Raw genomic sequence first — 13,049 nt, forward strand, 5'->3', positions numbered from 1 at the left:
GACTTTAAATTTCATATAGACTGGGAAAATGGTAGCTGGGGGAATGCATTCCATGAATGTTTTCTAGTAGTTTTTCTTTTTAGAACAATATGTTAAGGAATCAGGTGGGGAAACCGTCTGTTTTAAATCTAGTATTGTGTAATGTTGACAGGGTTAGTTAGTAAGCTTATAATAAAGGATTGTCTGGGGAAGAGTGATAATATGATATAATTTTATATGACCTTTGTGTGGTTAAGTCCAAAGTTGGGATCTTTTAAATTTAAAACGAAGCCAATTATGGAGGTATGAGGTGAGTTTGCTGAAGTAGATTGGAAAATTGGATTCAAAAAAGTACAGTAGGTAGGCAAAGGCAAACATTTAATAATTCATAATTCTCAGTGAATGTACCTTCCCGGAAGCAAGTGAGGCACTTGCAGAGGTTTGAGTTCACTAGGAGAGCCAGCATGGATTAGTAAAAAGCAGATCATGCTTGACTAATTGAATTTTTTGATGAAGGGAATGTGGTGAATGTTGTCTGTGAATTTTAAAAAAGCGTTTGATAAGGTACCATATAAAAAGCTGGTTACCAAAATTGAGGCTTGTGGAATAGGAGGGTCAGAGTACAATTGGATTTTTAAAAACAATTGGCTTAAGGACAGAGAACAGCAAGTTGTGCTAAATGTTTTTTTCTGACTGGAGTTGGTAGATTGTGGTGGTCCTCAAGCGTCAGTGCTAGGACCGCTTTTTTTTTTGTTGCTACATATAAATGACTTGGATCTTGGAATACAGAGTAGAGTTTCAAAATTTGCTGATACTAAACTTGGAGTGGCAAACAGTGAGGATGATACGAACTGCTTCCAATAGGATATAGATAGGCTAGCAGAATGAGCAGACAGATGGAATTTAATACAGAGAAGTGTGAGATGATGCATTTTGGCAGAAGGGATAGGGTGAGGCAATATAGTTCTGAAGAGTGTGCAGGAACAGAGAGACCTGGAGGTGCATGTGCATTGATCTTTTGAAGGTGGCAGGACATATTGAGAGAGTGGTTAGCAAAGCATATGGGATCTTGGACTTCATAAATAGAGGCATAGAGTACAAAAGCAGGGAAGTTATGCTGAACCTATGTAAACCTCTAGTTAGGCCCCAACTAGAGTATTGCATCCAGTTCTGGTCGCCATGCTTTAGGAAGGATGTGAGGGATCTGGAGGGGGTGCAGAGGAGATTTACTAGAATGGTTCTGGGGATGGGGGATTTTTACTTGTTAGGTTGGAAAAGCGGTAGTTGTTCTCCCTGAGGGGAGGTTTGATAAAGGTGTACAAGATTATGACCGGCTTAGATAAGTTAGACATGGAAAAACTGTTCCCATTGCCTGATGGTACAAGGACTAGGGGACACAGTTTGAAAGTTTTGGGCAAGAGATACGGGGGAATGTGAGGAAGCAATTTTTTACGCAGTGAGTGGTAATTTCCGGGAGGTGGAAGTGGAGGCGATGAATGATTCCAAAAGGAAATTGGATGGGCACTTGAAGGAAACAAACTTGCAAGGATATGGGGATTAAGTGGGGGAGAGGGACTGACTGGATCGTTCCATGGAGAGCTGGCATGGACTCGATAGGTCAAATGGCCTCCTTCTATGCCGTAAATGACTTTGACTCTAATAAAAACTCCACTGGAGAAGTAGTCCAACCATGCTAACGAGAAGATAAGGATGGGATTAGATTAAAAGAAGTGGATTACAATGTTGCCAAAAAGAGTAGTAAGCCTGAGATTTGGGGCTGTTTTAAAGATGAATGAAGGATGACCAAGAAAGTGATAGAGGGAGAAAATTAGAATGAGAGTATAAACTAGCAAGAAATATAAAAACAGATTGCAAGAGCTTTTATAAGTATGTATAAAGGAGAGTTTAGTGGAAGTGAACATTGGTCCCTTATAGGCAGAGACAGGAGAAATTATAATGGGGCAGTAAGTAAATGGCAGAATATTTTCTGACTTCACAGTAAAAATTGCAATGGACATATCAGAAATAATGGGCAACCAAGAATTGAATGAGAATGAGGAACTTAAAGTAACATTAGTAAAGAAAAAGTACTGGAGAAATGAATGCAAATAAATGTAGACAAATCCCCTAGACCTGAGGGCCTGCATCCTGGAGTTTTAAGAGGTGGATGCATTGTTTTCATCTTTCAGAGATCCCTAGATTTTAGAAAGGTCCCTGTGGATTGGAAGGTAGCAAATGTAATTCTGCTGTTCAAGGAAGGAGAGGAAACAAGGAATTATAAGCCAGTTCGCTTGACAGTAGGGAAAATGCTGGAACCTACTATTCAGGACATTGTGACGTGGCACTTTAAAAAAAAAAAAAATAAATCACTAATCAGGCAGAGTCAACCTGGTTTTACAGAAGGAAAATAGTGTTTGACAAATCTTAGTTTTTTTGAGGATGTAATGAGTAGGGGTGATGTTCACTGGTACCCCAGTAGTATATTTGGATTTTTGAAAGCCTTCAATAAGGTTGCACACAATAGGTGTTGCACAGATTAGGGCTCATGGGATTGAGGACAATATTTTGGCATGGATTGAGGATTGGATAACGGACAGAAAACAGAGTACGAATAAACTGATCATTTTCAGGATAGTAGGATGTAACTATGGAGCTCTGCAAGGATCAGCTATTTTACAATCTGTATCAAAGATTTTGAGAGGACCCAGCATGAGATCCAAATTTTCTGATGATGTAAAGCTAGGTGGGGAAAGTAAGCTGAGGAAGATGTAGAGGCCGCAAAGGGACATAAACCAATTAGATGATGAGGCAAGAAGGTGGAGTATAATGTGGGGAAGTGAAATTATCCACTTCAGGATAAGCAGGAATTTCTTTTATGATACTTACAAATGTTGGGATTCAGAGGATTTGGCTGTCATTATACACAAATCTGCAGGTACAGCAAACAATTAAGAAGGCAAGTGGTATGTTTGCCTTCATTGCAGTATTAGAATTTTGATCCAATTATGTAACGTTTTGGTCCTGTTACCCATGAAAGGGTCATACTTGCCTTAGAGATGATGCACAGAAGATTCCCTGGATTGGTTCCTGGGATGAGAGGGCTGTGTTGGAGAAGGAATTGAGTGGAATTGGCCAATATTCTCTGGACTTTAGAAGAATGAGGGGTGATCTCATTAAAATGTATATAATTCAGAATGTGGGATTGACAGGGTATATGTGCAGAGGCTGTTTCCCCTGGCTGCAGTGTCTAGAACTAGAGGTCTCAAGATAAGGGGTTGGCTATATAGGACTTGAGATGAGGAGAAATGTCTTCACTTGGAGGGTTTGTGAATCTTTGGAATTCTCTACCCCCGAGAGCTTTGGGTGCGCAGTCATTGAGGATGTTCAAGACTGACAAAGATTTTTGGGGCACAAGATTCAGGGGGTAGGGTAGGAAAGTGGAGTTGAGGTTGAAGATTCACTTGAGGGGGCAATCCTATTCCTATTTCTTATGTTCTAATATTTGGAGAAATATATTCATCCTGTTAAATCCATCTGAGGAAATGTAAATTGGAAACTCATTGAATAAAGCATCTATTTAATACCATCCAGCCAAATAACTGCAGATTATATTTCATGGAAGTAAATGACTAATGGTAAGAATGGTTTCAAAAATAGGAATACAAATGGAATGGATTAAGATTGTTCAGTATGCCATGACATCCTTTGGAGCAATATAAATTCTTGGTTTGGCCCAAGTTGTGCTCTGAACGCAAGGATGCCTTTAACTTGTTTGGGTCCTGTGCTCATTAGGAGTTGCCAAGAACTTTGTGTGTGGGTGAATAAAAGATTGTTTTAAACGGGAAGTTGCTTAAACTTGCTTAAAATGGAAATGGTTCTAGAAAAATCATACCTTATGGGCTGCATGATATAGTCTGTGTATAGTCTATATTTGACAATCCAAATGTTATTTGTAAATGAATTGAGAGGTTGCTAGTCTTTTAGCTTAGCTTTTCCTGATGCATTTATAACTTTAAGCTGCAAGAACTAATGTTTTTCAAACATTTTATGAAGGCTGATTGACTCAGTAATGCGATGCACCAACTGGAACTTTTGAATGCCACTACTTGAGAATGGTTGTAGTGCTGGGACAGAGTTCCTCCATCTGCTAAATTAGTAAATCAAATTTACATTTCAGTTGACAAGCTCCTAATTTAGTTAGTGACTCATTTCACAGATCCAATTTGTACATAGTTGAGTAGAACCATTAGTCAATTTTGATCCTCTTGAGCACAGTTTTATTTTCTCCCATTTGACTATATCTGTAAAAGAATTTTTTATTTCCTGGAATACTGTGGTTCTTATGGAATGTTTCACAATTTGGTTTATGTGACTTTTTAATAAATCAGTACAAAATGCTAAACAAACCTTACTTACCAGACAGCATATAGTGGAGGTGCTTGAAAGAGTTTTCAAATCAAAACTTGAATTAATCAACTCTCTCTATTGCAGCCGTGACTTGCTAATCATATATGCACTTGAATAACCCAAGGGATTGATTAAGAAGGGGAAAATACAGTACGCGAGCAAGCTTGCAGGAGACATAAAAGCTGACTGTAAAGGCTTCTATAGGTATGTGACGAGAAAAAGATAGGTGAAGACAAATGTAGGTCCCTTACAGTCAGAAACAGGGAAATTTATTATGGGGAACAAAGAAATGACTGACCAACTAAATGCATACTTTGGTTCGGTCTTCACAAAGGAGGACAAATATCATACCAGAAATGTTGGGGAACACAGGGCTTAGTGAGAGAGAGGAACTGATGGATATCAGTATTAGTAGAGAAATGGTGTTGGGGAAATTGATGGGATCGAAGGCCGATAAATCCCCAGGACCTGATCGTCTGCATCCCAGAGTACTTAAGGAAGTGACCCTAGAAATAGTGGATGCATTGGTGGTCATCTTCCAAGATTCTATTGACTCTGGAACAGTTCCTACAGATTGGAGGGTAGCTAATGTAACTCCACTATTTTTAAAAAGGAAGGTAGAGAGAAAGCAGGGAATTATAGACCAGTCAGCCTGACGTTGGTAGTGGGGAAAATTCTAGAGTCCATTATCAAAGATTTTATAGCAGAGCACTTGGAGAATAGTGGTAGAATCGGGCAGAGTCAGCATGGATTTACGAAAGGGAAATCATGCTTGACAAATCTACTAGAATTCTTTGAGGATGTAACTAGTAGAGTTGACGAGGGGGAGCCAGTGGATGTGGTGTATTTTGACTTTTAGAAGGCATTCAACAATGGGATTGGAGATGGTGTATTGCGATGGATAGTAAATTGGTTGGGGGACAGGAAACAAAGAGTAGGGATAAATGGGTCTTTTTCCAAATGGCAGGCAGTGACTAGTGGGGTACCGCAGGGATCGGTGCTAGGACCCTAGCTATTCACAGTAGATATTAATGATTTTAGATGAGAGAACTAAATATGATATCTCCAAATTTGTAGATGACACAAAACTGGGTTGGAGGGTGAGTTGTGAGGAGGATGCCGAGGTGCTTCAGGGTGATTTGGACAAGTTGAGTGAGTGGGCTAATGCATGGCAGATGCAGTATAATGTGGATAAATGTGAAGTTATCCACTTTGGTAGCAAAAACAGGAAGGCAGATTATTATCTGGCTATAAACGGAGAGAGAGGAATATGCAACGAGACCTGGGTGTTCTCGTACACCAGTTGCTGAAGGTAAGCATGCAGGTGCAACAGGTGGTTAAAAAAGGCAAATGGTATGTTTGCCTTCATAGCGAGAGGATTCGAGTACAGGAGTAGGGATGTCTTGCTGCAATTATACAGGGCCTTAGTGAGGCCACACCTGGAATATTGTGTGCAGTTTTGGTCTCCTTATCTGAGAAAGGATGCTCTTGCTATATAGGGAGTGCAGCGAAGGTTTACCAGACTGATTCCTGGGATGGCGGGACTGATGTATGAGGAGAGATTGAGTCGGTTAGGATTATATTCACTGGAGTTCAGAAGAGTGAGGGGGTTCTCATAGAATTTTATAGGTTTCTATCAGGACTTGACAGGGTAAATGCAGGAAGGATTTTCCCGATGGTGGGGGAGTCCAGAACCAGGGGTCATAGTCGCAGGATACGGGGTAAACTATTCAGGACTGAGATGAGAAATTTCTTCACCCAGAGAGTAGTGAGCCTGTGGAATTCGCTACCACAGAAAGCAGTTGAGGCCAAAACATTGTATGTTTTCAAGAAGGAGTTAGATGTAGCTCTTGGGTGAAATTGGGAGCAGGTTACTGAGTTGGATGATCAGCCATGATCGTAATGAATGACGGAGCAAGATTGAAGGGCTGAATGGCCTACTGCTCCTATTTTCTATGTTTCTATGATTCTGTTAAAGGTATTACATAAGAACATACGAAATGGAAGTAGAAGCAAGCCATTCGGTCCCTCGAACCTGCTCCGCCATTGAACTAGATTATGGCTGATGACATGCCTCAATACCATTTTCCCACACTATCCCCCATATCGTGTCTTCTCTTCTTTGGCCTCCTTATCTCGAGAGACAATGGATACGCGCCTGGAGGTGGTCAGTGGTTTGTGAAGCAGCGCCTGGAGTGGCTATAAAGGCCAATTCTAGAGTGACAAGCTCTTCCACAGGTGCTGCAGAAAAATTTGTTTGTCGGGGCTGTTACACAGTTGGCTCTCCCCTTGCGCCTCTGTCTTTTTTCCTGCCAACTACTAAGTCTCTTCGACTTGCCACATTTTAGCCCCATCTTTATGGCTGCCCGCCAGCTCTGGCGAACGCTGGCAACTGACTCCCACGACTTGTGATCATTGTCACAGGATTTCATGTCGCGTTTGCAGACGTCTTTAAAGCGGAGACATGGACGGCCGGTGGGTCTGATACCAGTGGCGAGCTCGCTGTACAATGTGTCTTTGGGGATCCTGCCATCTTCCATGCGGCTCACATGGCCAAGCCATCTCAAGCGCCGCTGACTCAGTAGTGTGTACAAGCTGGGGATGTTGGCCGCCTCGAGGACTTCTGTGTTGGAGATACGGTCCTGCCACCTGATGCGAAGTATTCTCCGGAGGCAGCGAAGATGGAATGAATTGAGACGTCGCTCTTGGCTGACATACGTTTATTTATTTATTTAGAGATACAGCACTGAAACAGGCCCTTCGGCCCACCGAGTTTGTGCCGACCAACAACCACCCATTTATACTAACCCTACAGTAATCCCATATTCCCTACCTACACTTGGGGAAATTTTACAACGGCCAATTTACCTATCACATGCAAGTCTTTGGCTGTGGGAGGAAACCGGAGCACCCGGAGAAAACCCACGCGGACACAGGGAGAACTTGCAAACTCCACACAGGCAGTACCCAGAATCGAACCCAGGTCCCTGGAGCTGTGAGGCTGCGGTGCTAACCACTGTGCCACGTTGTCCAGGCCTCGCTGCCATAGAGCAAGGTACTGAGGACAAAGGCCTGATACACTCGGACTTTTGTGTTCCGTGTCAGTGCGCCATTTTCCCACACTGTCTTGGCCAGGCTGGACATAGCAGCGGATGCCTTTCCCATGCGCTTGTTGATTTCTGCATCTAGAGACAGGTTACTGGTGATAGTTGAGCCTAGGTAGGTGAACTCTTGAACCACTTCCAGAGCGTGGTCACCAATATTGATGGATGGAGCATTTCTGACGTCCTGCCCCATGATGTTCGTTTTCTTGAGGCTGATGGTTAGGCCAAATTCATTGCAGGCAGCCGCAAACCTGTCGATGAGCCTCTGCAGGCACTCTTCAGTGTGAGATGTTAAAGCAGCATCGTCAGCAAAGAGGTGTTCCCTGATTAGGACTTTCCGTACTTTGGACTTCACTCTTAGATGGGCAAGGTTGAACAACCTGCCCCCTGATCTTGTGTGGAGGAAAATTCCTTCTTCAGAGGACTTGAATGCATGTGAAAGCAGCAGGGAGAAGAAAATCCCAAAAAGAGTTGGTGTGAGAACACAGCCCTGTTTCACGCCACTCAGGATATGAAAGGGCTCTGATGAGCCACCATGTTGAATTGTGCCTTTCATATTGTCATGGAATGGGGTGGTGATACTTAGTAGCTTTGGTGGGCATCCAATCTTTTCTAGTAGTCTGAAGAGACCACGTCTGCTGACGAGGTCAAAGGCTTTGGTGAGATCAATGAAAGCAATGTAGAGGGGCATCTGTTGTTCGCAGCATTTCTCCTGTATCTGACGAAGGGAGAACAGCATGTCAACAGTCGATCTCTCTGCACGAAAGCCACACTGTGCCTGTGATGTCTTTTAATATCTAGAAATCTATGGATCTCTGTCTTGAATATACTCAATGACTAACTGAGCCTCCACAGCCCTCTGGGCTAGAGAATACCAAAGATTCACCACCCTCTGAGTGAAGACATTCCTCCTGCTCTCTGTCCTAAATGGCTTGCCCCTTATTCTGAGGCTGTGTCCCCTGGTTCTAGAAGGCCCCTCCCCTCCACCCCAGCCAGGGGAAACCTCCTTCCTGCATCTACCTTGTCAGGCCCCGTAAGAATTCTGTGTTTTAATAAGGTCACCTCTCATTCTTCTAAACACTGGAGAATAGAAGTTAGAACTTTAAAGTTACTTTACATTTTAATTAACAGTATTAACCACAATATCATCACATGAAATAAAACCAGAATATGTTTGATTTGTGCAGCAGTGCAGTCAACATTATCTGAAAGAGAAAGATAGCTTAAGCTTTCAAGTGTGATCTTTTAATTCTGATGAAAGGGGAATGGTAGCATAGTGGTAATGTTACTGGTCTAGTTATCCAAAGGCCCAGAGTAATGCTGCAAAGACATGTGTTCAAATCCCACCATAGTAGTTGGGGTATTTTAAATTCAATTAGTTAATTAAATCTGGAATAAAAGCTAGTACAGTAATGGTCATGAAACTACCAGATTGTCGTAAAAACCCGTCTGGTTCACTGATGTCCTTCAGGGAAGGAAATCTGTTGTCTTTTCCTGCTCTGGCCTACATGTGACTCCAGACCCACAAGAATGTGATTGCCTCTTGACTCTTAACCCTCTGAAGTAGCCTAGCAAGCCACTCAGATCTATCAAACTGCTATGGAAAAGTCTAATAACAAAACAAAACCAGACAGACCACCTGGCATCAACCTAGGCACTGGAAATGACAAAGGCACACCTTGCCCAGTCAATTCTCCTCACACTCATCTGGGGAAATTGTGCCAAAATTGGGAGAGCTGTTCCACAGACTAGTTGACAGCTTGACAGTAATATTCACTGAATCATACTGTACAGCCAATGTCCCAGACTCTTCCATCACCATCCCTGGATATGTCCTGACCCTACAGCAGGACAGATCCACTAGCGGTGGTGATAGTGGTGTACAATCTGGAGGGAGTGGCTCAATATTGACTGGACCCCATGAAGTCTCATGGCATCAGGTCAAACATGGGCAAGGAAACTTCCTGCTGAATACCACCTACTGTTTTTGCACCCCCACCCCTGCCCCTTACTCAATCTATACATGTTGAACACCACTTGGAAGAAGCACTGAGGGTAGCAAAGGCACAAGATGTCCTCTGGGTGGGGGGACTTCAATGTCCATCACCAAGAGTGGCTTGATATCACCACTACTGACCAAGCTAGCTGAATCTTAAAGAACACATCTGCCAGACTGGTCCTGCAGCAGGTAGTGAGAGCCAATATGAGGGAGAAACCTACTTGACTTCGTCCTCACCAATTTACCTGTTGTAGATGCTTCTGTTCATGACAGTATTGGTAGAAAGTATGGAGACACAATCTTGTTTTCATACTGAGGACACTCTTCTTCATGTGTGACACTACCACCGTGCTAAATTTAAAAAAATATATTCTTTTCATGGGATGTGGGCGTCACTGGTTAGGCCAGCATTTATTGCCCATCTCTAATTGTCCTTGAGAAGGTGGTGGTGAGCTGCCTTGAATCGCTGCAGGCCACGTGAGGTAGGTACACCCACAGCGCTGTTAGGAAGGGAGTTCCAGGATTTTGACCCAGTGACTGTGAAGGATTGGCGATATAGTTTCAAGTCAGGATGGTGTGTGACTTGGAGGGGAACTTGCAGGTGGTGGTGGTCCCACGCATTTGCTGCCCTTGTCCTTCTAGTTGGTAGAGATCGCAGGTTTGGAAGTTGCTGTCTAAGGAATGGGATGACTCAACAGATCTAGCAGCTCAAAACTTGGCATCCATGAGGCACTGTGGGCTATGAGCAGCAGCAGAATTATATTCAACCACAATCTACTGTCGAGGTCTGGCATATCCCTTACTCTACCATTGCCATCAAGCCAAAGGACCAAACCTGTAGAGTAGGAGAGCGTGCCAGGAGCAGCACCAGGCATACATGTAGTTGCTTCACCAGGTTGGCATCTTATATGTATGCTATAAATAGCATAAGCGATTCCCACAGCCAACCGATCAGATCAAAGCTCTGCAGTCTTGCCACATCTAGTCATGAATAGCGGTGGACATTTAAAAAACTAACAGGAGAAGGAGGCTCCACAAACATTTCTATCCTCAATGATGAGGGAGCCCAGCACATCAGTGCCAAAGACCAGGCTGGAGCATTTGCAATGCTCCTCAACCAGAAGTAGGCCTCCTCCTGAGGTCCTAAGCATCATCGATGTCAATCTTCAGCCAATTTGATTCACTGCACATGATATCAAGAAATGGCTGAAGGTGCTGGATACAGTAAAGGCTATGGGCCCTGACAATATCTCGGCTATATTTACTGAAGACATGCTCCAGAAATAACTCTGCCCCAGCCAAGCTGTTCCATTACAGCTACAATACTGGCATCTACCCAACAATGTGGAAAATTGCCCAAGTATGTCCTACCCACAAAAAGCAGGTCAAATACAATCCAGCCAATTACTGCCCCATTAGTCTCCTCTCTGATCAGCAAAATGATCAAGCTATCAAGTGGCACTTATTCAGCAATAATCTGCTCATTCATGCTTAGTTTGGGTTCTGCTAAGGCCACTTGGCTCCAGACCTCAGTACAGTCCTGTTCCAAACCTGGGAAGAAAGAGCTTAATTCCCAAGATGATGTGAGAGTGACGGCCCTTGACATCAAGGCAGCATTTGACGGAATGTGTCCTTGAGGAGCCCCAGCAAATTTGAAGTTCATGAAAATCTGGAAAACTTTACACTGGTTGGAGTCGTACCTAGCATAAAGGGAGATGGTTGTTGGAGGCCAATCATCTCGGCCTCAGCCAATTGCTGCAGGAGTACGTCAGGCTAGTGTCCTAGGACTGACCACCTTCAGCTGTTTCATCAATGACCTTCCCGCTGTCATCAGGTCAGAATGGGGATGTTTGCTGATTTATACCCTTTGCAACTCATATCCTGAAGCAGTCCATGCCTGCATGCAACAAGACCTGGACAGTGTTCAATCATGGGCTGATTAGTGGCAAGTAATCTTCATGCCACACAAGTGCCAGGCAATGGCCATCTCCAACAAGAGAGAATCTAACCATCTCCCTTGACATTCAGCAGCATTGCCATCACTGGATCCCCCACCATCAACATCCTGGGGGTCACCATTGACTAGAAACTTAATGAACCAACCATATAAATACCGTGACTATAAGAGCAGGTCATAGGCTGGGAATTCTGTGGTGAGCAACTCTCCTCTGTCTCCCCGAAGCATTTCCACCATCTACAAGGCACAAGTCAATCATGTGATGGAATACTGTCCACTTGCCTGGATGAGTGCAGCTCCAACACTCGAAGCTTGATGCTATCCAGGACAAAGCAGCTGACTTGATCATCGCCCCATTGACTCCACCACTGGCTCGCAAAGGCAGCAGTATGTATCATCTACAAGATGTACTGCGGCAATTTGCCAAGGATCCTTCAACACCTTCCAAATCCGCAACCTCTACCACGGAGAAGAACGAGGGAAGCAGCACACGGGAACACCACCACCTGCAAGTTCCCCTCCAAGCCCCACCCATCATCCTGACTTGGAACTATATCGCCATTCCTTCACTGTCACTGGTTCAAAATCCTGGAGCTCCCTTCCGAACAGCACTGTGGATGTGCCTACACCAGATAGACTGCAGTGGTTCAGGAAGGCAGCTCGTCACCACCTTCTCATGGGCAATTTGGGATGGTCAATAAATGCTGGCCCACATCCCCAAGAACAAATTAAAAAAAAAAAAAATTGAAGGAACTTATTTTGAGTTGCTGATTTGCCTGTCTGGAACGTTCACAATTTTCTGGTTTTACTTTCAATATGTCTTGTTAGTTGTCTGCTGCTGTTATATGTCTTTGACAATATTAATTTTACGTTTTAAAGCATTCCATACAAAATGGTGTAATTGGAAATACTAATGCACAAGTGAATTTTGAAAGCTTTTGGGGCAGAGGAAGTTATGTTGCTCAAATCTAGGAAGAGATCTTTAATGGTTTGTAGTTTGTGACGGAAGCCACACCTGCCATATTAATTTCGTCACATGGAACATTATTTTTAAACTGTTTAGGAGACCACAACAGTGGCTGAAAACATGGCTGCACACTTGCATTCTAAAAGACAGTTTTATGAAGACGACAATGGGAGTACTCCCTGATTCAATTAGCCAGGTGGGTTTTCTCAATAGTGATGATCAAGAGACATTGAGAGTCATTGAGCCAGCTTCCACAACCCCCCCTGCCCCCCCCCCTCCCCCACTGAGTGTGTCTGGTAAGCTTGGTGGAACCCACAAATCTCGTAGGTGAGGCTGCTGCACACAAGGAGCTAGTCACAGGACTAACCTGCTGGCTAATCTTTTTTTTTTGAATTGTGCCTTTCACAAAACAGTTTGGGGAGAGACTGCAACTCAACTTGAAGAAGAGAGCATGTCGCTCGCTCACAAAATTCCAGGGACCCACCGAAGTAACTCAAGCCTCAAGACATAAGACCAGCGAAACAAGTTTGAAAGTGTGCGCTGGGCCCTAACGAGAACTGCAAGAATTAACCTCAATCAAAGACTTTACATCCAATCCAAAACTAACTCCATCTACTGCTTCAAACCTTTCCCCTT

Source organism: Heterodontus francisci, chromosome 8, assembly GCF_036365525.1.
Source record: "Heterodontus francisci isolate sHetFra1 chromosome 8, sHetFra1.hap1, whole genome shotgun sequence".
NCBI classification, from domain to species: Eukaryota; Metazoa; Chordata; class Chondrichthyes; order Heterodontiformes; family Heterodontidae; genus Heterodontus; species Heterodontus francisci.